A 26,728-nucleotide genomic window follows, 5' to 3' on the forward strand; every position below is an offset into this window, starting at 1 on the left:
CATATGTTATCACATTTAAACGACTTAAAACCCTCCAAAATAGGTATTGCATGCTCCATTTTTCAAATTAGAAAACTGAGATGCGGATGCTGGGAAGCGGTTTGGCAGAAGTTGGAGAGTCTTAGAGCCGGGATCGGAATTCAAGTCAGCCTGAAAACAAAGCTTTTGCCCTTCCTACCGCACAGCTTTCCTTCAGGGTAAAGGAAGACGGAGGACAGGGAAAACAAACTCTGGGATTTTATGCAGAGCTGACCCTACTCCTAAGTACAAGCAAGGCATGGGAGCTAGGACAACAGGTAGGATGAGGTTAGTATCCAAGATTGCACAGGGACAAGATTATCAAAGAGCATAGTTTAGCAGATTCTTCTCTTACTCACCTCCGTGCTCAGTAAGATGCTGGGGATTGGCCTGAACTCAGAGTATATCCTCTGGCTTCGACTTTATAAGTGATTTTAAGGCCTTAATGAAGTCATTTATCTGTACTTCAATTTCTATGTCTGAAAATACGCCTGATCATAATGTTTCACTTACTTTACAGAGATATTGAGAAAATAAAATAATGAACGTGATAAGGACTTTGAAACATTAAAGCACAACGGAAATGTTACCCTTTGATTAATGATAATATAAAGAGACCATAATATTTCAACTATACGAAGGGCATATTAAAATTATAGCAGTGATTATCTTTGGGTGGGGGAGATAATAACTGATTGCTTTTCTTCAAGAGCAACACTTTACACATTTTAAAATAAGTTTTCAGTTATCTTTAGTCTCTTGGCGGAGTTTGAGAAATCTCAGCTTCCCCAGCCTAGACTTCCTAGACGTGCTGAATTTGAAATCTACCCAAAATAGAGGAACTCATTCTTCCTCCCTTGTCCCTTTTAATCTCCCATCTGTTTCACTGAAGCCCCCGCCAGCAGCCTCTATCTTGTTCTGGCATGGAGGGGGATCTTGTTTTTAGAGAGGGCTCTTTAAAATTCTTTAGTGTAGAAATAAAGATTCCACATCTAGACACCTACTCTGTCATTAGTATTTACTATAAATTCAGCTCCCAACCTTGTACTTGATCTGGGTAATAGAACCTATCTCGATCTCCTGTGCTAGAACACCTTCCTTTTTTCCCTAGTACTCCTACTCTTCTGATCCTGGGGCTCTGTCTTACCCTTAACCACGTCCCTTCCACCCCAGCTAGGAACTCCCCATGAGTTCTGCATTGTGGAAATGATGCTACCCTCTTGCTGTCTATAGTAATTGCCTCCTTTCTTGGCTCTCCAAATATCATGTGCTATAAGACTTCTCATCTATGGGCACACATAGCCGTTATCTCTTCTTGAACCACTACTATCTCTTTTTGAATGACTCCTGCAGCTACCTTCCTTATGGCACCTATGAGCTATCCACCTACTCTCCAGTTACAGTGTTTCCTCTGCTTCCAGAGGCATTTTATCACTTTCTTGAAGCTCTCCCTGCCCTCCACGAAGGTGCCCAAGCCCTCCTGTTCTACCTCACTCACCGTTCCCTGAGCTTCTCTTCTGAATCAGTGCGCGCAGGAGAGTTACACTTCATATTTTGCTCCCTGCGGGGAGAGAAGTTGATTTTCACATTGGTTCATGGAACACCAGGTAAAATATTCCAGAGATTCTGATTTCTTTCAGAGATGAGGGGGATCTACTCAGTCAAGAGGTTAACTGAAGCCTGATTTTTCCTAAGCAGACTTTCAAGATTAAGTGCTTTAATTGGTACTAGGAAATCAAAGGCTTAATTCAGTGATATATACTCTGAGCTTTGGAAGGAGCTATAGTTATTATCATCTTTATCGTCATCATCATCACTCACACCCCTGCCTTCGTCCCCTGCCTAGTACTCCAGGTTCTCTGACGTCAGGTTACTGCTTCACACTTGCCAACATCCTCCCACTCCTTGCCAGGGACTAAGCATCCTACATTGAATCCCTGGCTAGATTTACAATTAGATTGCTACCATCACATTTGAGTCCTTTATGATGGCCCATCATAAAGATATGTAAACATTGTCTAATTTAATGTTTATAATAACTCCATCTATAAGCTAGTATTAGGTCTATTTTGCGTATGAAGAAATTGGGGTTTAGAGAGTGTATCTGATTTGTCTAAGGACACATAGTAGTCAGTGACAAAGCCATGATTCAACCTAAGTCTACTTAAGCCAAAATCCATGCTCTTTTCTTTACACTTTGCTATTTCTATGAAAGTCTTTTGCATTTTCAATGATGAGATTTCTACTGCATTATCCCCATTATGGTCAACAAAACATTTAACTTTTCTGAGTATAAATCCAACACACTGATCACAGCTAAATTTCTGAAGTTAAGGTTGAATTTCATCTATCTTTATATTTTTCTCTACAATTGTCATATGAAACATTGAATCCACATATAATACGCACCTACCTCTTCTCACTTAGCGTCAGTGAGGGAGCAACTTTCATTGTCTTAAAGAAAAGCAACCTGTTTCGAGGTTACTGTCTCTGCCATGTGCTTCCAACCCCCTGTGCATACTTTGACATCACTCCCAAAGCTTTTTATTGCAATGAGCTATGTTTATCCACCTCTCCAATAGATGGTGAGCTTCATCAGGGCATGGGTAAGTTTATTCATTTCTTGATCCTCAGGGATTTAGTACAGTGACATAAGATAGCCCTCAATAAATGTTGAATAAATTCAAGAATGGGAATAATTATTTCAAAATATGTAACCATGATCCTTTTCTGGGTTTTAATACTCCAACATATTGTTAGAAGATTTTTGCAAACATTTTATTTTTTAGTATTAAAAAATCCCTTTTAAAGGAAGATTGGTTAATTAGCAAAATGAGTCATCAACACATTTCAGCTTTTCGTTTGAAACATATTTCAAAATTTTGAGAAGGTGTGGAATGAAACAAATATAATGATGTTTCTAACGTTGACCCAGAGGAAAATATGTCTCCATTGGGATGATAGAGGATACATTTAATCCCACTCATAATTATTTTTAATTAATTCCAAATATCTTTGATTGAGCTTAATCTCTTTCTAAAATGTTCACAAGTTTATAGTATAGCCATAGCTTGGATTTTAACAACTCTTTCTCAATATAGGAGCAAACATCTAGAAAGGAAATGTCCTGGAGATTGGCTTGCATACCCAATTAATTTCACTGCGGTTGTTGAAGTTTTATTTCTGTTGTTATTCCTATCCCAAATAAAGTGACAAAAATGCAAATTTGAAAATATCTTTGGGCCACTATTTTTAAGCAGTGGTATTTTTGCTGAGGCAACGCATGGGATATACAATGAGATGAAAGATTTCTTCTTTACAGAAGCCTCTGCCCCAGAATATAATGGTCCCTGAGAAACAGCCTGACACAATCTTCAGGGGAAAATGATCTTACAATATATTTTTGATTGGGCAGGAATTTATCCATTCATTCTAGGAGATTCATTTGCATTCCTACTGTGAACCAGTCAATATCCTGGCTCTTGAGGATTCCACAATGATCCAGAGATCATGTCTTGCCATCCAATGGCTTCATGTATCTTATGATCTGATGGGCGGTTATAATACAAAGTGATAAATTCTAAGATAGAGTCAAGTTTTGGTTCTATGAGAGCACCTGATCTGGACTTAGAGTTGAGGGTTGGTTAGTGTGGGCATTCTGGTCTCAGTGACATCTAAGCTAAAATCCGAAGGTAAAGAGAGGCAGGAGAAGAGTTCCTGCAGAGATTAGGTGTGTGTGATGATCTAGAGGCATGACGTAGTGGGACATATCATGGGGACCAGAAGTAATTTAGTATGCAAGTTCCACTTGCAGATCATGTAGAGAAGTGGAGCTATCTCTTTCTCTAGGAAGCTTGTGGAAACCATTACAAAGCCATCACTTTTATATGACGAGGTAATGTCATACTCTGTGGGGTGCTTGGCTTTCCGTTGCTGGGACAGAAGGAGAGATGCAGCTGCCAAAGGAGATACAGAGTGCTGAGTTCTGAAAACATCAGTTCCATGGAGCCATTTTTGTCAATGAGGACGTAGGCAGCCATTTTTTGCCGAGTATATTAAGGGCAAGGAAAGGAGGCTATAAAAATCAGTTGATTAAAATATAGTGTTTAAAGAAAGAGACTCCGTGCAGAGATGGTTTGAGGAGAAGAGCAGGCTGGGAACAGGAGGGTCTAAGTTAAATGGGCCTCTGTCTTTGGCCACCAGGGTCAAGGGTTACCTTTTTCTCGAGGATCAGCTTGAAATTTTAAATCAAGCCACACTAGATGTATTTTACTCTTCACTGTATTTAATTATGTGGAATAAGTGGCATGTAGCTCTCATGAGAGAGTTTGGATTCAGTCCTTCCTAACACAGCCCTTTGTAATCTTTATGAAACCTCTAGATAAAGACTTTATTCAGGGGTTTCTTTTCTTTCTTTTTTTTTTTTTTGTGTGTGAACTGGATAGATCTCTATGAGATTGTTAAACTCGAGATTATGGTTCCTTGAGTGGACACAAGCTCAACTCTGCAATATGCGTGCTGCATGTGAAAAACGAGAGGGTAATTAGGTTCTCTATTCTAGCCTGCCGAGGAACCATGTATTACTATTATCACTATTACTAGCACTGTGACTTTTACTACAAGTTCTAAAACTGTTAACTAATGTTTATATATTGCTTTTTTAAAAACAGTAGGGTTAGGTTTATAGAAAAGTTGCAAAGATAACACAGAGAATTCCCATATACCCTACACTAAAGTCCCCCTATTATTAACACCTTACATTAGTATGGTGCATTTGTCATAATTAATGAACCAATATTGATAATTTTTATATGGAGTTAGTTAACTCCATACTTTATTCAGATTTCATTAGTTTTTCCCTAATTTTCTTTTTTGGTTCCAGGATCCCATCCAAAGTATCACATTATATTTAGTAATCACATCTCACTATGTTTCTCTGGGCTGTGACAATTTCTCTAACTTTCCTTATTTTTGATGGCTTTGATAGTTTTGAGGAGTACTGGTTACATATTTTATAGATCACCCCTCAACTTGAGTGTGGGTGTTGTTTTTCTCATGGTTGGAATGAAGTGATGGATTTTGGGGAGGAACGCCACAGAGATGAACTGCCATTCTCAACACAACGTATCAAGAGTGCGTACTATCAACTTGACTTACGACTAATGATGTTAACCTCATATATTGCTTTATTGAGATATAATTTACACATAATTAAATTCATCCACTTAAAGTGTACAATTCAAAGGTTTTAGTATATTCACAGTTCTGTGCAACCATTATCACAACTTAATTTTAGAAGATTTCCATCACCCTGAAAAGAAACCCCATTCCCATTAGCAGTCACTCTCCACCTTCTCCCTACCTTCCCCAGCCCTAGGCAAACAATAATCCACCTTATGTCTCTGTAGATTTGCCTATTCTGAGCATCTCATGTGAACGGAATCATGGAGTCTTTTGTGTATGACTGGCTTCTTTCACTTAGCATAATGTTTTTAAGATTCATCCATGTTATGGCATGTATCAGCACTTCATTTCTTTTTATTGCTGAGTAGTATTCTATCCTATGTATATACCACAATTTATTTGTCTATTCATTTGAGTGGTTTCCACTTTTTGCCTATAATGAATAATACTGCTATGAACTGTTATTTGGGGGTGTCCAACCTTTTATGTGGAGGCATGTTTTTATTTTTCTTGGGTATATACCTAGGAGCGGAACTGCTGAGTTGTATATTGCTTTTGTGTGTGTGTGTGAGGAAGATTAGCCCTGACCTAACATCCAATGCCAATACTCCTCTTTTTGCTGAGGAAGATTGGCGCTGGGCTAACATCTGTGCCCCTCTTCCTCTACTTTATATGGGATGCTGCCACAGCATGGCTTGATAAGCAGTGTGCCAGTCCTTGCCTGGGGTGTGAACCCCAGGCCACCGAAGTGGAGTGCATGAACTTAACCGCTACGCCACCAAGCCAGCCCCTGTATATTGCTTTTTAAGTTACAAAGTATTCAAGAATATTAAGCATTTAATCTGAAACAATTCTGAGAGAGAATTATTACTATAACACCTAGTAAATAGTGCTAACTGATTTTATAGATGCATTAGGACTCAAAAAAGATACAGAGTAAAGACAAAACTAAAACAGTTGGGACGCATTCTTAGGCTGCTGTTAAAAATTAGAGCATAACTACAAGACAGAAAAACATAAGTAAGAGGAAATGGGTATTTGGGGAGAAAATTATTATTTATTGTACTAATAAAAACTTTCATTTATTAGGCAAGCCTCTTTGGAGTGAAGTGGATGGTGATTATAGATACATTTCTTGAGAGTTTTGCTTGAAAAGGAAGTAGTAAAATAGAAAGACTGCCAAATGGGGATGAAGATCCAGGAGAGAGAGAAAGAAAACAATTGGAGGAACTATCTTCTTGGCTAGGGAATGGCATCCAGTGCACAAGTGGTCAGATTGGCCTCTTTGCAAGTGTATATGCAAAATTACTTTTTCAATATTTGTCCCTTTTTTCTTAGCCATACTTGATCTAAGAGATCAAGATAATGCAGGAGAAAATGCCACTTTTTCTGTCAATACCCTGAATCCTGAATGGAGTCCCCATAGCAGTTAATTGTTTAATTCCTTGGAATTAACAAAGTACTTTCATTGCCGTCAAACCCACTTTGTGTTCACGGCCATGTGTGATCTGTAGAACACATATTATTGTTCCCATTTCGTTCATGAGGAAATGGAAACTGAATTCAGAGAAGCAGAGAAATAAACTCATATAGCTCGTATATAAATAGCAAAGCTAGTTATTGAACTAAGGTGATTTGACTCTAAATCTAGTTTTCTTTCTAGATAATTGCAAAAATCAACATACATAGTGAGTTGAAAACTTCTAATTGCTGCAAATAATGTTTATAAAATATTTGGAAAGGATAATATTGTTGGCAGGAATCATTGGTAGCCTTGGAATCACGTGGCATTTTTTTTTTGCCCCAAATTGGAGTGCTACATTTAGAAAGTACTGATTAGGGAGAAGAAAGTTGTCGTAACAAGGCAGATAGGAATCCTTCAAACCAATCTATTTCCTAGGGAAAAATAAAGAAAATTAAAAACACAAAAGTAATAATATGGAATAATAAAAGAAAATGGAAACTTCTATTTTTTTGGTCACTTATCAATTAATAGCATAGCATTTATGAAGAGCTAGTTACATGGGATCTGGGGACATTTTGATTAATTATCAGAAACTAGTTTATTTGTCTGCCTAGGAAGTCGTTGGGAGTTGATTGATACCTCAGTTGTCTAAGAGATTTAGTTGGAATTCTTGCACTGATTCAGAAAAAAATTCTGATTTTTGATTCTATGTGTAATTCAGAAAAAATTCTGTGCACGGTCATGCTATTATCTGGACATTCTTCTTTGGCAAACAAAGATTGCGGCACAGTTCTTCTGTATGCTACTGGCTGGCAAAGTGTAGTGAGTACAGAAGAAAGAGCCGGAATTGGTGCCCAGCATCTTGGTTTCACAATCCGTTTCCGACTCTGAGCGGATTGGGTAGGTCACACGACTTATGTCTGAACCTCATTTCCCAGAGTCAGTAAATGCACAATCTGGATTCCTCTCAAAGGTCTCTTCGGTTTGAACATTCTAAGAACATCTAACTTATATGTTACTACTGGTAACACAAGATTCAGACGTGTTTGTGATCATTTTCTCCTAATTGGGTTTTGTTACTTGGGGGTTATAAGACCAGGCAAAGTGAAATAGTAGTCGGGGCATATGTATCCCTCAAGGTGCTCATAAACTATAGAAATAGATTCAGTTCCTAATCACAGTGATTGCCAGTAACCATCTTAATGGCTGCATTCACAGAGGTGATGCATTTTCCCAAAGTGCTGAAGAAATTACTATAATTCAATTTAATTTCCTGTAGCTAACTAACATGGTGCATCTCCAGACCCAGGACACTAGCTTCTTGACTTATTATTATTTTCTCTTTTAAAGTTCATTATAACTGAAATATTGTTCAAGAAATGGAGTTATAGAAAGTTATAGGGGTATCATTTAGAGAAGAAAGCAAATAACTGAATCCTTTTTAAGGAGTACTATCAATTTAAAGACTGAATCTGTAGAAGTTTTAAAAAGAATGGTTAGACAAAAATTATTTAATAAAATGTACCAGGGCTCATTCAAATATTTGGCTATCAATCGTTTAGTAGCAGATATCTAAATTTCAGGGCAATTTTAAATCCTGAAAAAGCCTTCTTAGGACTAAAAAGGCAAAGCCACATAAAAGGAGGTGATAATTTCATCAATAAACTTGTGTTTGAAGACTATCTACCACATTTACAATGAATGATCTTCAAGAACATCATAGTGGGTAACTTTAATTTGTGAATAGGATTGTTAGCAATTTTGGATCCTACATTCTACAATGCCAAAGCTCTGTGTTTGGCTTCATGAACAAAGCAAATCAACAACCAACTTCTATTGGATCTCTACTGCACAACAAGTTGGGAGAAGTCCTTAGTACATATCCTGCCATGTAAGAAATGCTCAATGCACAGTTGAATTATTATTGAGTAAACATCTATTTTTTGCAAATGTTAAAATATAATTGTGGAGGTATGTGTGAGTTTAGGGCCCTTTAATATAGCAAAGTGCTCTAGTTCTTGTACTTCTTGACTGCAATATTCCCATTTTCAGAATGGGAACATTCTGGAAACATTTTCTTGGTTAATGAATATAAAACATCTGGTCTTTAATATTTAAATGCCATTCTTTGAAGGGTAACAATACATGCTGTTTGGAACCTGTTCATATTCTCCTGCATTGCGGCAAATTAACAGTGTTCTGTTACTGAAAATATTTTGCTCTCAGATGGACTTCAGCAAAGTGATCAATGATCCTTTGCACTTTGTTACATTAATTGAGCCAATTGAAGGATAAACTTGATTAGACAATTATATAAATCTGAATTTAGCCAAGCTTCTACACTGATCGGGGGTTATAGGATTTTCCTCCTGCAGATTGTTCTGCTTTGTTTTGACTAAGTGTCTGGACGTACAGTTTTTAAAAGACAATTATAATCAATGTGAAGTGCTTTATATCTTGGAGTGAGATCATTGGTGAGATTTAAAAATTGAAAGATAGGGCCACAAATGGGCTTGGAATCAACTCAAAGTCAGTTAAACTATAATAAAAGTGAATAAACTCTGAGTGGTGGTGATTCATGGTGAAGAGATCATGAGCTGTTATAGCTTGCATTGGGGATTACTTATAGATTTCTCCACAAGAGGCCACCTAGGGATGCTAATTGGATGGGTTCTTAACTCTACCTGTCAAGTACTATATCTAAATGTTCTGTTCTGAATAGCCATTCTGGCAAGAAGTATTTTCTGGGCTCTACTCTAATTAAAAATATCCAGGAAAATATTAGCAGAGATTCACAATAGAGAAACTTATTGTATTTGATGATATTTGAGAAAGGAGAAGTAGTGATTAAGGGAAAAGTAAAGATTAAGGGAAAAAATGGTGGTAAAAGATTTTTTAAGTATAATTTTTATTTTTTAAAGACAGTTCGTGTGTTTTGTGTTTTTGCAGGAAAAGATTCACCCTGAGCTAACATCTGTTGCCAATCTTCCTCTTTTTTTTTTCCTCCCCAGAGCCCCAGTGTGTGGTTGTATATACTAGTTGTGAGTCGTTCCAGTTCTTCTATGTGAGCCGCCACCACTGTATGGCAAGTGACAGATTGGTGGTGTGGTTCCACGACCAGGAAGCAATGAGCACCGAACTTTAATCACTAGGCCACCAGTGCTGGGTCTAAGTATAAATTTTTAAGTATGGAGTATCCAGTAAAATTTCAAATAAACTTTTCTCCATAATTCTAGGGGTGCTGAGCAAGATGGACTTCTCAAGCAGAGCAGTTTCCTGAGTGAGACATTTATGGGGACAGGAAACTGGACTCTATATCCCAGGGGGGCTACACGTGCCAGTAGAGTCATGAGTTGGCACTGCTGTTGGTAAGATACAAGAGCACAGATGAGAATTGGAGTTACAGGATGCCATACATCTGTGTAGAACACAATGTGACCCTTTCTCCATGACACATCCAGTTCTCCAGTAAAATTACTAAGCATCACCAAATGCCAAGTGTGAGGCATTTCTTGTGGAAAATGGACAGATCTCTGCATCCAAGTCTGGTGTGGGATGAGACCTCAAAGCCTCTGCTTTGTTTCAAGAGCAAAGTTAGAGAGAGTGACAAACACATGCAGAGTGAAAAAGAGTGACAAAACATTGAACTTCCCTGGTTAGTGGAACCAGGGTTCAGGGCTCAATGATACCAAAGCCTCTCAGGGTAAGAGAGGCCTCGAGTGATTGTAATCCTCACTTTTTTTTTTCTGAGATTTGCTGTGAGCTAACATCTGTTGCCAATCTTCCTCTATTTTGTATGAGCCACTGCCACAGCATGGCCACTGACAGATGAGTGGCGTAGGTCGGCACCCGGGGACCAAACCTGGGCTGCTGAAGCGGAGCACGCCGAACTTAACCACTAGGCCACGGGGGCTGGCCTTAGCCTCGCTTTTTGAGAATCTCTGAGAGTCTGTTAGATGGGGACTGTGCAGTGTTTCTTAACATGTTTCATTCTAGAATGAGGAAAACAGGATGAAAATGGAAGGTATTCCAATCTAGCAATTGGAATTAGCAGGTGAAGGAGAGGAAGAGAATTAAGATAGATATATGAAGTGCCTACTATGTACCAGTCAATGTGCTTGGTATTTTCTTCATAGCAGCCTTATTTTACCTGCATTTTACAAGGATGAGATTGATGCTGAGGAAAGTCATATGCTAATGAATGAAAGCCACACTTTAATGACATGTATATTTGACCCCAAAGTCTCCTTATTTCCTTTACTATAATAACTTGAATTTGGGGAATAAATATTTTTTTCTGAAGTTTGCAAAACCAAAAACAAAACTTGGGTTTACAGGTTGGAATTGGTGAAGGCTGTTTGTGAGAGTGGAGCAGGGAGAATGAAAAACCAATTCTTATTTCTACCCAAGGGTTTATGCCTCTGCACCTAACAAAAATATGCCTATTCACACTGTGATACGAAGTCCTGATGGAACAAATCTTTTGAATGTTTCTGATTTCAGGGTTCTTCTGCTAAGAGTGGAAAACAGCTGTGTGTTAGGTAACGTTTGCGGCTAGACTTGAGGATTAGACGCAAAACTTTCTGCAGTGCTGGCAACTATTGTGATGTGGAGGTTTCAGTATTGATTACAGAGACTGATAATCATGCATGATGAAAGGCTGGCTTCCTCCTGTTGCTTGGATGATGTTTTCTTGTTCACAGAGGCGAATATTTGGAAACACGCTGGGAAGGGAAAAACTCAGCTGGCAGAATTGGGATTCAAATTATAATAACATCTCAATTTAGAAAACAAAATGTCATTCTGAATTCTTTCATGAGGCGTGCTGGAACAACATTACAGTTCATTGGCAGTGGGTTGAGCATGCTATTTAGCCTTTTCTAAGTGTTGTCTCTTCCAGGTAAATTATTGGTGAATAGCTAAGCTTGTGGAAAAGCCTGCCCTAATACATCTTGCTTTGGTTTTGCTATCTTTGCTCTCTAGGGTGCGTTTACCTCTCCCGGTCATTTTTCTCTTTGGAACCAGACCTTAGAAATTCTGAATGAGGCATCTTGGCTGGCTCTGAGCTGGGGATGCAGTTGCTAGCTGTAACACTTGTATGAAGATATTGATCCTTTCTGAGGGAGATATTTCCCCATCTCATCTCTCCTCTGTGCTTCTCTGGTTGTACGACTTGGTAAGGGTGACATTGTAGACCGTGATACAGACAAGCGATCCTTCAGCTGCTCACATAGCAGGGGATGGGAAATCAATGAGAATATTTTAAAATGTAAAATGTGAATGATGGAGGGGAAAGGGGGTCATCTCTAAATAGAAGTAAAGCTCTCAGGGCTGCCAAATTTTAGTGGGCATTTAGTTGTATTGCTTCCAAAGGTCTTGGACAAATTCCCTCATCACGGGGCTGAGAGCACCTGGGATGCAGCCAACTCCTTCTCTACCTGTGTCTCTCAGGAGAGACGGCCTGTTCCATGCTCGGGCCTCTCTGGAGTTACAGAGCTAATTTTCTAGCTGTCCTGAAAGAACTCACAGAGACAGCCAAAATGGGGAAGGTATACGTTCACCAAGCCATAAATTCAGCATTTTCCACTGATTTTAGCTTTCCAATGTGCTACACATGGGACTCAGAATCAGAAGACTTGGTTTGAAAACTCGACTTTACCACTCATGACAACTCAAAACTTTCTGAGCCTTGGTGTCTGTGTTTAATATAGGAAAAAATATATTTGAAGATTAATTGCAAGAAAGATGTGGAAACACGTTGTAACACATACTATACCTTTCTAATATAAGGGGATGTTACATTCCTTATCCTGTCTTGAAATCTGCATCCTTGGTGAGGAGTGTTCATATCCCTGTGTCAACCCAACAGATTGAATGAAGCTTCTTTGCCTTTATCAGCTTTTTACCTGTTTGACTAGAAACCTACACGAGTCTATGAGGTGTATGATGCAAACCACAGCATGCTGGCCCAATGCTATGAGGCTCCAGATTTGAGTCTCTTCTCAATGATATTGTCCAGGTTGCTTTCTAGTATTAGTATAGTGGATAAGGGGACAGACCATGGAGCAGGACACAGCTGGATTCTAATGCTATTTCTGCCGCTTACTAGCTGTATGTCATTGGGCAAGACATCTCACCCTTCTAAGCCTCAGTATATTCACCTGTGAAATGGGAGCAAGTACAAAGAATAAATGAAGTAATTTCTGTATAGCACCAGCATAGAGTGTGGTCCTCCATACACGACAGCTAATTTTACATTTAGGGTGGTGAGATTTCCCATCTGTGGGAAAACGTGGAGGATTTAACCAAATGACAGAGAAGCCTTTGACAGTAACAATAATAATAATACCTTATTGAACACAATATATCTTAAACATAGCACTAGGGACTTTATTGAATTATTTAATCTTTACAGTATTTATGAAGTAGGGATTTTCTTAATTTTATAGGTGAAAAGAAAGAGATCCAGAGAAGCTAACGTTTCTACAGAAAGTGGTGGGTACTAACCCTTCCTCAAGTTACTCTTTCTCATATCTCCCTGTTTATTTCATCTGTACTAATAGTCACATTCTGAAAGGACCCTGTTACTTCACTTGTTTACCTGTTATTGTCTCTCTTTCATCCCTAGAATGATGGATCCTTGAGGATCCTTGCCCTACCTACATGCAAGGAACAACATGAAGGTTGGGCACCTGATAGGTGCAATAAATATTCATGAAATGAATGAATGAATTATTGAATAAAGAAAAAATTTAATAATGTTATTCTAAATTTTGCTTCTTCCATGGAGTTCCACGTGCTCATTTGATACTTCCAGCCCTAATCACAAACGTTATTATTATTTTGGGTCTGATTTCTTTTCTGATATGTAAGACCTTGATGGCAGGAATAATGTGTATTGCATATTTTTATAGCTAGCCCCTGAAACAGGGTTTGGCATCAAAAAATGCTTGAAGTTAAAAATTAAAATCCATGTGTAAAGATTCAGTCTTGAAAAGGGGCATGATGATCAGACTGGAATTACAGTGAAGAAAATTTTCTGGGGAACAGTCTGTTATTCTGCAGAAATAAAGAATTGTTGGGTATATTGTCATGAAGAACTTAGGAAATATAAAGAGCTTAGGAGTTGCTAAGTCAATATGATTTATGTTGAGTTCATTTCCCATTACTGGATGTTGATTGATACTAGGTTAATAGATATGAAACTAAGGTGGGGTTTGCCTCCAAAAGACACAAATCTCACTTTCGACAGGCATTCTTCTTATCCATCTGCTGTCACATTTAATCATCTCTGGCTTCTCTGTCACTCACGAAGCTGCAGGAAGTCATTTCTCTAGATGTTGCTCTGCATCTTAAATTTGTAATTTTTAGAGCCCATGGAAATCAAGGATTCTCCCCTATACTGGGCAAAGCATTTTCTTTAGGCAACACAGAGTCAAGAGGAAGGCAGGGGATACACGGGCTGCTAATTTAGGCTGCCTATGATAAGCTTGAACTTTTCCGCTTTTGGTAATTTCCTCTAATTTACCAATGTCAAAGTCTCCTCTTTACAGTGGTCACTCTGCGTTGGTATCCTGCCTCCAGCACTTTCCAGCTGTTAGACTTCGGCACCTCTACTATTTCTGAGTCTCAATTTTCTCTTCAGTAAAATAGTGAAAGAAATTCTACCTATTTCCCAGGATGGTTGTGTGGATAAATGAGATGATGTATATGAAGTGCTTATGCTAGTGCTCGGAGCATAGTAAATGTTACAAAAGCGAAAGCTATTTTGAAGCTAATAATAGAAAACACTCATTACTTGCTGTGCACCAACCCCTGTTCTAAGTGCTTCATTTACATATTAGCTCATTTTGTCTCAACAATAGCATCGTGAGGAAGGTACTATCATTACCTCCATTTTACAAATGAGGGAACGTGTATACCACCTACAAGTTGTAAAACTGGGATTGATCCAGACAGTTTGCCCCAATCTGCGCTTTACCCACTCCGGCTGCCGCTGAAAAGGTGGAAGTCTCTTGTCCCTTCTGTCCCTAAAAAGGCAACTGTTTCTTATTCCCCAGGGCAGAAGACCTAGGTAGAGCTCGCCATACTTTCTCTTACAAAAATGAAAAGAGCTAAGTGTATATGGGTAACAGAACAATTATCACAAACGTCTCTCAATCTCTGACCTACCTAGAGGTCCCTATTCCCGCCGATGAGAAAGGTTTCAGTCCTGAATTAGAACGTAGAGTGCATTTTCTTTTGGAATAAGTGTAATAAACGTTTATGAAATATAATTGAATAGTATCCCTCATGCTGTACTTCCTGTGCTTGAAAGCCAAACGACTAATGTAGGCCAGCCTGATGTTTTAACATTTCATCAACGGGAAAAATCCTGTTGTGTCACGCATTGATTTATAAATGACATTTGCTAGTGCTTGCATGTAGAATCAAAATACCTCTGCGCTCTGAAAAGGGGCTATTTGATATCTCTGGCTACTCTGTTTAAACTTGTACTCCTCCTATTTCAGCATTTCACATCCTTCTTATCTGCTTAATTGTTCTCCACAATCTGACAGGTCCCAATCTGATTTACTATGTGTATATTTACTATGTGTATACTACTGTGTGTATTTATTCCCCGTTTCTGTCTCCTCCTTAGAATGTAAGCTCCTTGGGGCAGGGATTTTTGTCTTATTTGTTCATGACTGTGTTCCCAGGGTCTAAAACAGTGCTCAGAACACTCTAGCAGGTGTTCAATACATCTCATGTAATGAATGAAGCTATTTGATTGTCATATACATAAGAAGAAGTTCCCTTTCTCTTAGGCAGATACAGCCACTCTGTACCTCATCTCTGAGATACGAGTACCATGGTCAAGTATATGAGGAAGTGGAGGGTAGAGTTGCTGTTAGAAGCTTTGGATTAGATGCTAGGGTTAGACTCCTTGTTCTTCCATTTTTTGATTGGGTGACCTTGAGCTTACTGTTGCTAAATCTCAAACTCCTCATCTTTAAAACTGAGATGATAATTATTCAGGTGCAAATGAGATGATGTGTAAAAATCCCTGAGTACAATGCCTGCTGCACAGTAAAAGCTCAGTAATATTGCGTATCAGGAAGGTGAATAAACGACTGACAGATGTGCCAGTGGGACAGACTATTTTCCAGGTTGCATTGGTGGGATGAAGATCAGACAAGTAGCCTGCCTGGTGCATGACATCACCTGAAGAATCTAAGGTAGAATATTTAAACAGCGACTCGAACTGGGATGGGGAGGCTTTGAGGAGGGTTGTAAGAATCTCTTGCAATTTTCACAACTTTCCACGCTCCTAGAGAATTGGCAATGTTGCCTCTCCTTTAGAATTTGTGTTGGGATGTGCTTCCGCTAGCGAAGGGGAAACGTCCTCCTCCTCAGGGGGTTTGGAGTGAAATAGAAGTTGATAAATTTACAGTACAGTACCAAGATATACTATGTTCAAACCTTTGTGATGACCGTAAGCATGGCATCTATATGACATCCTGGCTAGTTAGTATATAAGGAAATTATGACTCATTCAAGAGGCTTTGGTGCAGAGCATTTCCCCTCACACCTCTGTACAACAGTTTACCAAGATGATTTACTTCTGAGAGCAGACATTTCTATTTCTCTTTAGGGAAAAATGGTTTTCTGAATTTTATCCTTGCTAATCATTGTACAAGTTATCTTTATGATAAATTATTGGTGTTTTTGAAAGAATACTTACATTCCTCAGTATTAACTAAATATCTTGATTCTATCCTTAATATTGGGATCACATTGGGTCAGTTTAGGAGAGGCAGAAAGGTGACCTTACCAAATAAATAAAATTCTAATTATAATAGTTTTTCTCTGTAACTCTTTAAAAGATAGCAGCAATGTCTGAAAGTGGGCTTACATTTAGGTATCAGTTTGCAAAAATTAGTGTACCTTCCTTCAATGCGACCAAGAACTCTTAATGACTATTCAAAATCATTTGAGGAAATAATTCACACTGTCACAGCCCAGAAGTTTCTGTCTTTTGACTAACTGGGCACAATAGGAACATGAGTTTTCTTTTGGTGCCTCAGTCTTCATGATTTAAAAGAAAATTCTGGCGGTAAGTGGAGTGTTGAAAAAATAAATAAATAAAAAATAAAAAAAATTCAAGACTGCTTTTTCTACTTGTGATATATGCATGGATAATTGTGTATTTTAAATGATTTTGAAACATGTTTCAGATGGGGACAATGAGCCTGATGTGACTTAATAACCTCTCTAGATTAATTATTCCGAGGAAATGGGTGGAGTTGGGGAGGAGGCAGCAACAGAAACTGTTATTCATTAGCTTAAAAGCCATGCTCAATAACAGCAGTTTCCCACCTGTCTGAATTTTGGGTCTGCACTGGATTTTGAGTGGCTGGCACAGACTCCTTGAGTTGGGAGAGCTCCCTTAAGGAATAAACAAACGTTTTGTGTGATGCTGAAGTGTGAAGAGTTGTGTACTGATAAAGTCTTATTATGTGGAGCCTCTCTGGCTTTTGCCTTTAGTGTCTCCAGGGTCTTGGTGAGGCACAAAACCCCCGTGTGCTTGCATACAAATGAGAAGAGTCAAGTACCCTTGACTGAGTGGATCCCTGTTTATTAAGAGTATTTCCACCTCATGATACCATCTTTCTTTGAAATAAAGTCAATAGCAAAGTCAAGTCAAGAACTGTGTGTAAAATGGACTGTGTTGATTTTGTCGCAAGGCTAATTGCTTTTAAGTGTGTTTCCAGAATCCTTCAAAGATAAAGTGGAAAGAGCCAAGATGTTTGGGGGAAGGAAATACGGACTGTGAACACCCGACATGTCAACTGGAGATGCTGATAAATGAGAGGCCTGGCTCAAGATGGTGAGGACAGCGTGATCGCCCATGAGCCGGTCCAGCTCACAATGTTTCTGAGTAAGGATTTATTGAGGCACCGGGCTTCATTGATTTGGAGGCAGGGCTTCAGATGGACCTTTTTGGCAAACGTAGAGATCCCTGCCCTGTGGTAATGCAGCAAATCTGATCCAGTCTAGCCTTTTATCATAAGATCTTTGCCTCAATGAAGGGGAATGAAGTGTAATGTGAAATTGTACTGGTTGTGGGTGTGTCAGTTGCTGCAACAGAAAAGGAAACAACCTTGAGGACAATGCAATGGCTCATCTAAATAGGACACCATGTGCAAAGACCTTCGGGATCAGTGCCTCTGATTGTTCAAACAAAGGGATGCATTGCCCTAATTTGCTTGAGATGTTTATTGGGACTAAGTCCCAGAACAGGCCCACTGCAGAGTGTTTAGATGTCACTAAGAAATTCAGATCACCTGTAATACTGCACCAGTTTATTTTTTCTAAACATGAATGGGACTTAATCTTGTTATCATTCCACCTGTCATCTACCTTTCCCATTTCCCACAATGAACTGCTATGCTTCTATTCGCATCCCTTCCCTCCGCCATTGCCTTCATCATTCTCAGCTGATGACTTTCCATTCTATTTCACTGAGAATAGAGAGACCAGCTTGTGAGAACCCACTGCTTCCTGCCCCAAAACCTAAAATTGATCTGCAACTGTGATCATCCTTATCCCTTTTCCTTGTACCTTATTCATTCCTTCTTTAACTCGCTCACTTATCCATTTACTGATTTGACGTTTATTGGATTCTTCTATGTGTCAGATACTGTGCTAGGTGCTGCAAATGGATCAGTGAATTAGACACAATCCCTGCTGACAGGAAAGGAAAGACGCCCCTTTTTTTCCTCCAAGGTTATCTCTTTGCCTACACTCTTTTCTCACCTCCTCAGGAACAGTGCCCTATCAATACTGAGTCTTGCTGGTGTATCTACAAATAATTCCTCCCACTCTACTAGCTCTTTCCCATCAGGATTTTAACAGGCTCAGGTTTCTTCTGTCTTAAGAAGTAAAACAAACAAAAACACCTGCCTCATTTCTCCTTGTCATTATTGCTCTCTCTCTCATAATCAAGTTTGTTAAAGCCCCTGTCTGCTCTTACTTGCTTTCTAGTTTTTGCCCATCAATTCATTCACCAACTCCATGAAATCTAATTTATTCCCTCCACCACTTCACGGAAACTGCACTCAAGGTGACCAGTGCCTGTTTCTGGTGCTTTTTCAGTTCTTATCTTTACCTCTTTCTATTGACCACTATTGAAAGCCTCGTCCTTTGGCTTTTGTGACTCTACTTTCCCCTGGTTTTCCTCCTCCCTCTCTGGAAATTCCTTCTGTTTATTTTACAGGTTCTTCATCCCATTCTCCCCAGAATTCTAGCTATTTCAGGGTTTCTTTTCTATTCTGCAAAATTTCCTCCAGTAATCAATCTACTCCAGAATCTTCAACAAACCATCTGTATACTGACTGTTCCCACATCTGTGTCTCCATGCCAGATGTTTCTTCTGAGCTCGAATTGTCTATTTCTAACTGTACCCTTGCATTCTATAGATACTTGAAATACAACACGGGCAAAACTGAACTTAACATGCTCACTCCACTGAAATATGTTCCTCCACTAACTGTCCTCATTTAGGCAAATTACACTATCCAATTAGTAATAACAGTAGCTAACATTTATTATTTCCATGTCCAGACACCAAACACAGTATTTTATGTAAATCCAAAATTAGGCACTAAATCCTAATAACTACCATGAGAGATAGGTACTATTATTATCATCCTTTTTACAGATATGCAACCTGAGTCAAATTAACTTGCTCACATCACATAGCCAGTGGCCAACTTTGGCTGTGACCCCAGGGTGTGAGATTCCAGAATGTGGGCTCTCAATTTTCACACCACCATCTCAGTGGTTCAAGTGAGTTACCTTTGATTCCTTTCTCTCCCCACTTCTGCACATCTACTCATGTCATCTATTGATTCTATTCCAAATGTATCCATTTCTTTCTATTTTTACTGCTATTTACTCTATCATGTTAGGCCTTTGCAGAATTATTCAGTTACCTTGGCCATACTGTTGCATCACACTATTAACATCCTTGACTTTGGTCCAATCCTTTGCCGACATTGAAGACAGTGATCGTCCTCAAGCATAAATCTGATTGTAATACACCTTGCTTTGCAGTCTACCAATGACTTTTCATAGCCTTTAGAGTATTGTCCAAATCCCTCAATATCCTGGATAAAGAGTTTATTTCCTGGTCCCTGCTTACCTCATTAGTCTTGTCTTTTGTTGCTTAGCATTAATGAGCTACTTGCAGTTCTCTAAACTGATCATGTTCTTTCTGGACTTCTGGCCTTCCTCTGTATAGTTCCCACTGCATAAACCATCTTCCTTCCCTCCTTCACTCACAACATTTCTATTAATTTTCAAGGCTCAGCTCAAGAGTCCTCTTTTCCAGAAGGCCTCTCTGATGCCCACCTCTAGGTCAGGTAACACTAATCTGTGTTTCTCCTACAATAACACTTTTTTCTTTATGGCTTTACCTGTCGGTTTACTTTCCTGTTTTTCCTATTAGACTGTGTAGTTTTCGTGGGCAGGTGCATTGTCTCATTCATTTTTGTATCCTAGTGCCTAACACAGTGCCTCATATATAGGAGGTTTTCAATGCAATCATAGATGAGTAGGTGCAAACCTGTCCTTATTTTCACTATTTCCCCGTTCCATACAATAATGCCCTAGAAGAGACTGTAATAATTTAACAAGACCATCTTTAATTCCAGGATAACAACAACTCCAGTGTGCACTGTAGTTGGTTTATACAAAAGTATTGACTTGATTGCTCTTAACTTATTCAGAGAGATGTCTAATCGACTCATAAAGAAATGCCTGGAGATCCACCCTAGCACTTTATAATCTCTAGTTAAATATGTCTCCTGTAAATTCACTCTGATCCTGAGCCTATTCCTATGTTTCCTAGTAGAGCAGAAAATACCTCAGTGCACTCTTTTCTCCTGCTCTCTCCCACCCAACTTTTCTGTATGCATCGTCTTTCGAATATTTGCGGAGTAGAATCAGTCACAAAGCCCAACTCCTATCAGAGGAAACATGATGGGATGTCAGTCCTGCACATTGCTGGAGGCTTGAGTCCCTTGACTTTACAAATGATCTTCAAAAATTCATGGGGTGGTCTGCATTTACCTTGCCTCTGTAGTCTCACTCTCATGATGTTACCACCTCTCTCACTGAGTCACTTTATTTTCTAAGCTAAGAGCTGCTGCCTGCAGAAAATATGCTGAGTTCTCCCATAGTCATAAATCCCCATATAACTCAAACAACAAAGGTACAGCATGGAGAGGCATAGGATGCTTTACTTACTTACAGCTACTATACAGTTATGTTCAGGCGATCTATCTATGGGGTATAGTCAAAAGTCACCAGTGTTGTTCATCTTTTCCGAAAGGATGTTATCCATTTTTATTTCAACTAAGCACAGCTGTCATATATTTTACATTATTCATCCTATTTCATGTGCACATGTATTTAGCTTCATTTAATTTTCAGAGCTAATTTAATTTTTAGTTTATTCAAGTTCTTATGGGCCTCCCATGTGGCTCTGAAGAGCTAGTTGACTCTAGTGGCAAGACTATGACTTCTCAGTTTTAGATAATTCCTCATTTTTTTTTTCACTTTGAAAAGAAAAAAGATTTTAATGCCTTGCATGTAAGCAGTTTTACTATTTTTCACATTTTATATTTGCGGAGTAATTCACTGTTTAAAATTTAACATAAGATGCATTTGTTGAATGATGGATGAATATATTCATCAAGGAATGTATTCCATCCACTTACTCTTTTAACCGAGCCTTCTCTCTCTTCTTGGCTCATTCTTCTTTTTTTACTTTCCCTCCCAACTGGGATCATTCACTAACGCTCTGTCTTTGGTTCTCTGGTCATGTTCCAAGAGGGGAAAATAAGTCTTTTTATCTCTAGCAAAGACTCCAATCCTCTTGTAGCTTCCTAAATGTAAGGATTCCTCCAGAACTCAGTTTTTGTTGATCCGTCCTCCCCTCTTTTTAAACTCAACCTTGGTCATAACGTCTTTGTATTATTTTAATGATTCCCAAATCCACATATCTGATCCTGACCACTCACTTACAAGCTAACGTATCCAAGTCCTCATCTTAAACTGAAGACTTCTGACAGTGTTTTTAACATCTCTCCTTCAACATTTCTTTGAACAATTCTGCCATTTTCAATCTCCTGAAAAAAATCTTTAGAGTCATATTTGATCGTCTCCATCTTTCTCTTCTTTTATATCTAATCTTTACTAGTTTAGTCATTTATCAATATGTCTCCAGGCACCATGGCACTATGGACACAAAAAATGAAAGGGATAATGCTTCTGCCATTGTGGGATGGCACAGTCTGATGGGAGAGATATTTGCACAAATTACTACAGCAATGTGGTGTGCTGTACAAATGCAAGAACGAAGTGCTACAAAGGGAAGAGAGAAACACCACTCTGCCAGTGGAGGTCAGGAAAGTGTGCTCTGAGGGATGGCCTATAAGAGGGTAGATTAGAAGTAACAGGTCAAATGAAGAGCTGCAGAATGCTTGAGGTTGGAGGAGTGCGCACGCTGGCCTGGAGGCACCCTATGGGTGTGGCCAGTTTAGGAAACACTTTGTAGAATGGTATGTTGGGGACAGGGAGAAGATTAAGTTTGGGAAAGTAAGCAGGGAGCAGATCATAAATGTCCCAGTACGCATGATAATACCTTTGGATTTAAACCTATAAGAAATAGGGATATTGGAGGATTTCAGGCAGCATAGTAATGTTATCACAGTTGCATTTTAGATGATTCTAGAATCAACTCTGGGAGATGAATTTGAAGAGGGAAATTAAGAGGCAGGGAGATTGATTAGCAAGCCTCTGCAACAGTTAAGCGAGGCAGAGAGACCAGCCTCATTGCTTACAGTGCAGAGAGGAAATGACGAGACCGGAACTGAGGAAATAGCAATGGAATGAGAGGATGGATATGAAAGAGATTTCAGAGGAAAAAAATTCCAGGTATAGTGACTTGAGGAGAGTAGGGAGTTTTGAAAAAGGCACGAAAAGAGGGAAACGATTATGGTCCTGTAAGTAGATAGCCAGACGTCACCGAGGGTCCATTGGAATGGAAACTCAAGGGTGAAATAGCTACTCTCTGTAGCCTGTGATTTTCCCCAGCTCTGCTCAACAGCATGAGGAGGGGCCTGAGAAGGCAGGTGGTGGTGGTGGTCCTGCGCTTGGTTTTCTGGCCTCACCGATCATGCCCCAGCCTGTATGTCCTCCAGATTTATTTCCCATGTCTCCCTAACACGAACCTTTGGCCCACATCTGGCTAATCTCATCACTATTCCTCAGACAGAACATGGCTTTTTAAATTCTGGCCTTTTTTCTCATGTTGATAATACTGTCCTATCCTTCCCCTCCCCCTCATTTATCTGGAACGAACTCTCTTCTCTTGTTCTCTTTAACTAACCCTCCCCAAACCTCTAGATCTATTTTCCTACTAGTTCCAGGAAACTTAGCTTAACCTCCACTAATTTTACCTTTATTTGATTTTCTCTTGCCCTTATGGTTGATATTATATAAACTCCGGAGTAGGAATGCTGAGTTCAAGTCCTGTTTTTGTTACAACTAACTGTGTGACCCAGAGCAGGTCACTTAGCATCCCTATGCTTCCAAATCCTCTTTTAAATTAGTTCCTACTTCCCGTCATGGTTGTGAGGATTTATTGAGTTAGTTAACATAAAACACTTAGAACAGTACAGAGAATATAATAAAAAGTCAATAATACTTAGCTTCTGTTACGTGTGTGATTTTGTTTGGTACTTGTATTTTTCTCTGGGTACATAGTACGAGCTCTAGAAGTATTTACTAACTTGATCTTAGGGGTATGCTGTTAGGTTACCCTGGAAGATCTACCCCTATTATAACCTCTAAACTGTGTCTTCCTCAGGACAGAATTACCGGTCTATATTTGTGCTATTTCATGAATAAGGAGGAAATAAATGACATTTTACATATAATATATAACTTAAATATAGTAAATAAGAGTTATTGAGTGCTTATTATGTACTAGGCACTTCCTCACAGCAACCCTATGAGTGGGTATCATTAGTATCCCATTTTATATGTGAACAAATGGAAGTATCAAGAAGTAAAATAACTTACCCAAAGTTATAGAGCTAGTAAGCAGAAGAGCCGGGACTTGAACTTATATTTTCTCTGACTCCAGAGCTCATGCTCACCTGCCTTCCAGACCTCTTGGTCTAACTGCAGCCTGAACTGGAAGCTCGAGCTTTGCTTACAGGTGTGGTGGCGTCAAGAGTGGGGAGGGCTTTACAGGTGGGAAAAAATCACAGGAGCAAGGTTGCAAAGTATAAATGAGCTTGGTACGTGTGGGAGAATCTGGTGCAAAACACCCGAGTCTATGGGCCAGGAACAATAAAGATAAGACTGGTCTTCCTCTTGTGTTCTGTGCCATGCTTAACAAAACCACTATCTGTCCAGTCACCCCGGCTAAGAAGCTGAGATTCCCTTTAGGGACGTCTGTCTTCTTCATCTGCCAGATTAGTAGTTAAACCCCACTGATTTAACTTGTATATTTCCCTTCCCAGTCTTCCCTACTGTTACCTCCTAACTCAACCCTTCTCTGCTTCTTGCCTGGATTGTAGTGGCCTCATTTCTGTTTCCCCATTTCTGGGCTGGCTTCACTGTACAATTTTGTGAGCAAAATTCCCAAAAGTCAAACCCCATTTGCCACCATCCCTGTTAGAAGTCTTCAATGGTTCTCTGGTGCCTTAGAATCAAATTCAGGCGCCTTCAGATGACACACAAGCCTCCCATGGTCTTGCCCTGGGCTCGGCTTGGTTACATAAATGACTACTTCTGCTGGTTTGAAGCTCTTGTTTTTCATGTTGGCCTGGTGAATGCCTACTCATTATTCAAGAGTGGAAGTGACTCTTACTCTGTTGGGACCTTGTTCTCCAGCCTTAAGTACAGTGCTTACCCCTTCCTTGTTGCCTCTTCTGCACACGGTACAGCCTAACCTTGTATTTCCTAATTGTTTTTTAGTAGCGATCTTTTGTATTTTACTGAAAGTTCCAAAAGATAGTGGCTATCATTGGTTCTCCAGAGCAATGCCTGATGTGAAATGGGTGCTCAATAATCGTTTATTGAATTAAAGAAATAATGGATGAACAAAGCCAGAAAAATGATGAAAAGGTCAGATTTTAGAGAGTTTTGAAAGCGAGTTAGAAGAGATTGGAGACATTTCTTTTTGAAAGAAGATGATGTGTGCAAATTGTTCTAGGAAAATTAGTCACATAGGGGCACTCAGATAGATTTATTCTCATCTTTATACCTCTGCTCACATTGTTTTCCTTCCCTGAGTTGCCATCCTCTGCCCATTCTGTCTTATGTGGCTCTCTCATTGTGAAGGGTATTTTAAAGGCTCATTGGAAAGCCAACGGGACCTTGTATAAAAACTGAATTATTATTTGAGTCTGTCATGTGTCTAAGTCAGCCTGTCCTGTCTGGAAGGCAGAAATCTTCCTAAAAAGTCTTATCTACTAACATACTCACCATCATACTAGCTAGTTGCTGGTTTGGCTACTTTGGAATTCAAAAGAGATGCAATAAAAGACAAGGAAATCTTTTTTTTTTTTTTTCCTGAGGAAGATCAGCCCTGAGCTAACATCCATGCCAATCCTCCTCTTTTTTCCTGAGGAAGACTGGCCCTGGGCTAACATCCATGCCCATCTTCCTCCACTTTATATGGGACGCTGCCACAGCATGGCCTGACAAGCAGTTCATTGGTGCATGCCGGGGATCCGAACCTGGGTTGCCAGCAGTGGAGCGCACTCATTTAACTGCTAAGCCACGGGGCCGGCCCAAAAGACAAGGAAATCTTAATTAAAATCGGAGAAGGATATGGCATAAATAAACAGTAATTTTTCAGGGAACAAAATAGAATGTTGGGATTGATTGAGCCCTGAAGCATGCATGCATATACTCTTTTACACTTTCATTTATTATATGTAAAATTATAGATGATACATACACACATTCACAGAACTGTGCTGAAAAACATTTAACAATTGGCTCTCCACAAAAAAGGGAAGGGCACTGAATTGTCATTTGTTGATTTCTGTAGTGTAAGAAACTCCAACCATGGCCAATTTTAAGCAACCAGTGTGATGTCACTGAATGCAGAGCTGGGAAGAGATGCTAATAACCTGATCTTGCAAAGCCTGTATTATTTGGCTATCATACATGACTGTGTATATACACTTTTGGGAGCCTGCTATATGCCAGATACTGTGCTGAGGGCACTGGGGTTATAAGGCCCTAGTCTTAAGGATGTTAGCGGTAGTGGGAAGGCAGACATGCTAAAAATTATGATACTTGAGAATTACTAAACCAGAAGTATATGCAAAGTACTATGAAAACATAGGTAAAACACCTCATATACATAGTTATAGTTAGGCATTCAGTTATGTAAATCTGCCTGAGAAATTCAGGGAGGGCTTGATATGGTGCATAGGGGGCATGTTTTGATCTGAGATTTGGAAGATAAGTGGGAGTTTGCCAGATGAAGCGTGTGCCAGCTGAGAGAACATAGTAAGTTCAGAGAACTACAAATAATTCAGCATGACTGGAGCATAAAGTGTAAGTTAAGAGGGCCACAAGAGATGAAGATGAAAACACAGGAAGGAGCCAGGATCTTATTTGTTATGTCAAAGAGTTTAAACTCTAGGCCTCAGGGAACTATAAACTTCACTTTAATAACATATCTCTGTGTTAGAGAGGTCTCTTAGTGAGCAATGTGCAGAATGATTTGAGAGAGAGTAGATTGGGATCAGAGAGGCTGGTGAGGTGTGTACTGAAATAGAGCAGGTGAGAAATGGTGACTTAGGGAAATGGTAGTGTGAGTGGAGCAGGTCAGATATGAGTTATGAGCTAGAATCACTAGGATTTGGCTACTACTGGGATTTGGGGGGGAAGATATAGGACAAAAAGGTACTCAGAAGGACTGCTAGATTTCTGGCTGGGGAACATAAAATAGGAAAGAAAGAAGGAGGTAGGGGTTAATGAGGG

The 26,728-nt window shown here is 39.3% G+C and overlaps 1 protein-coding gene across 1 annotated transcript in view; it reads right to left on the reverse strand.

The window, feature by feature from the left end:
- TRHR (thyrotropin releasing hormone receptor) overlaps positions 1-26,728 on the reverse strand; it is a 34,632-nt gene that overhangs the window by 1,179 nt on the left and 6,725 nt on the right. The window lies entirely within an intron of this gene.

Source organism: Ceratotherium simum, chromosome 23 (assembly GCF_057802395.1).
Source record: "Ceratotherium simum simum isolate JZ-2026a chromosome 23, ASM5780239v1, whole genome shotgun sequence".
Classification (NCBI taxonomy): domain Eukaryota; kingdom Metazoa; phylum Chordata; class Mammalia; order Perissodactyla; family Rhinocerotidae; genus Ceratotherium; species Ceratotherium simum.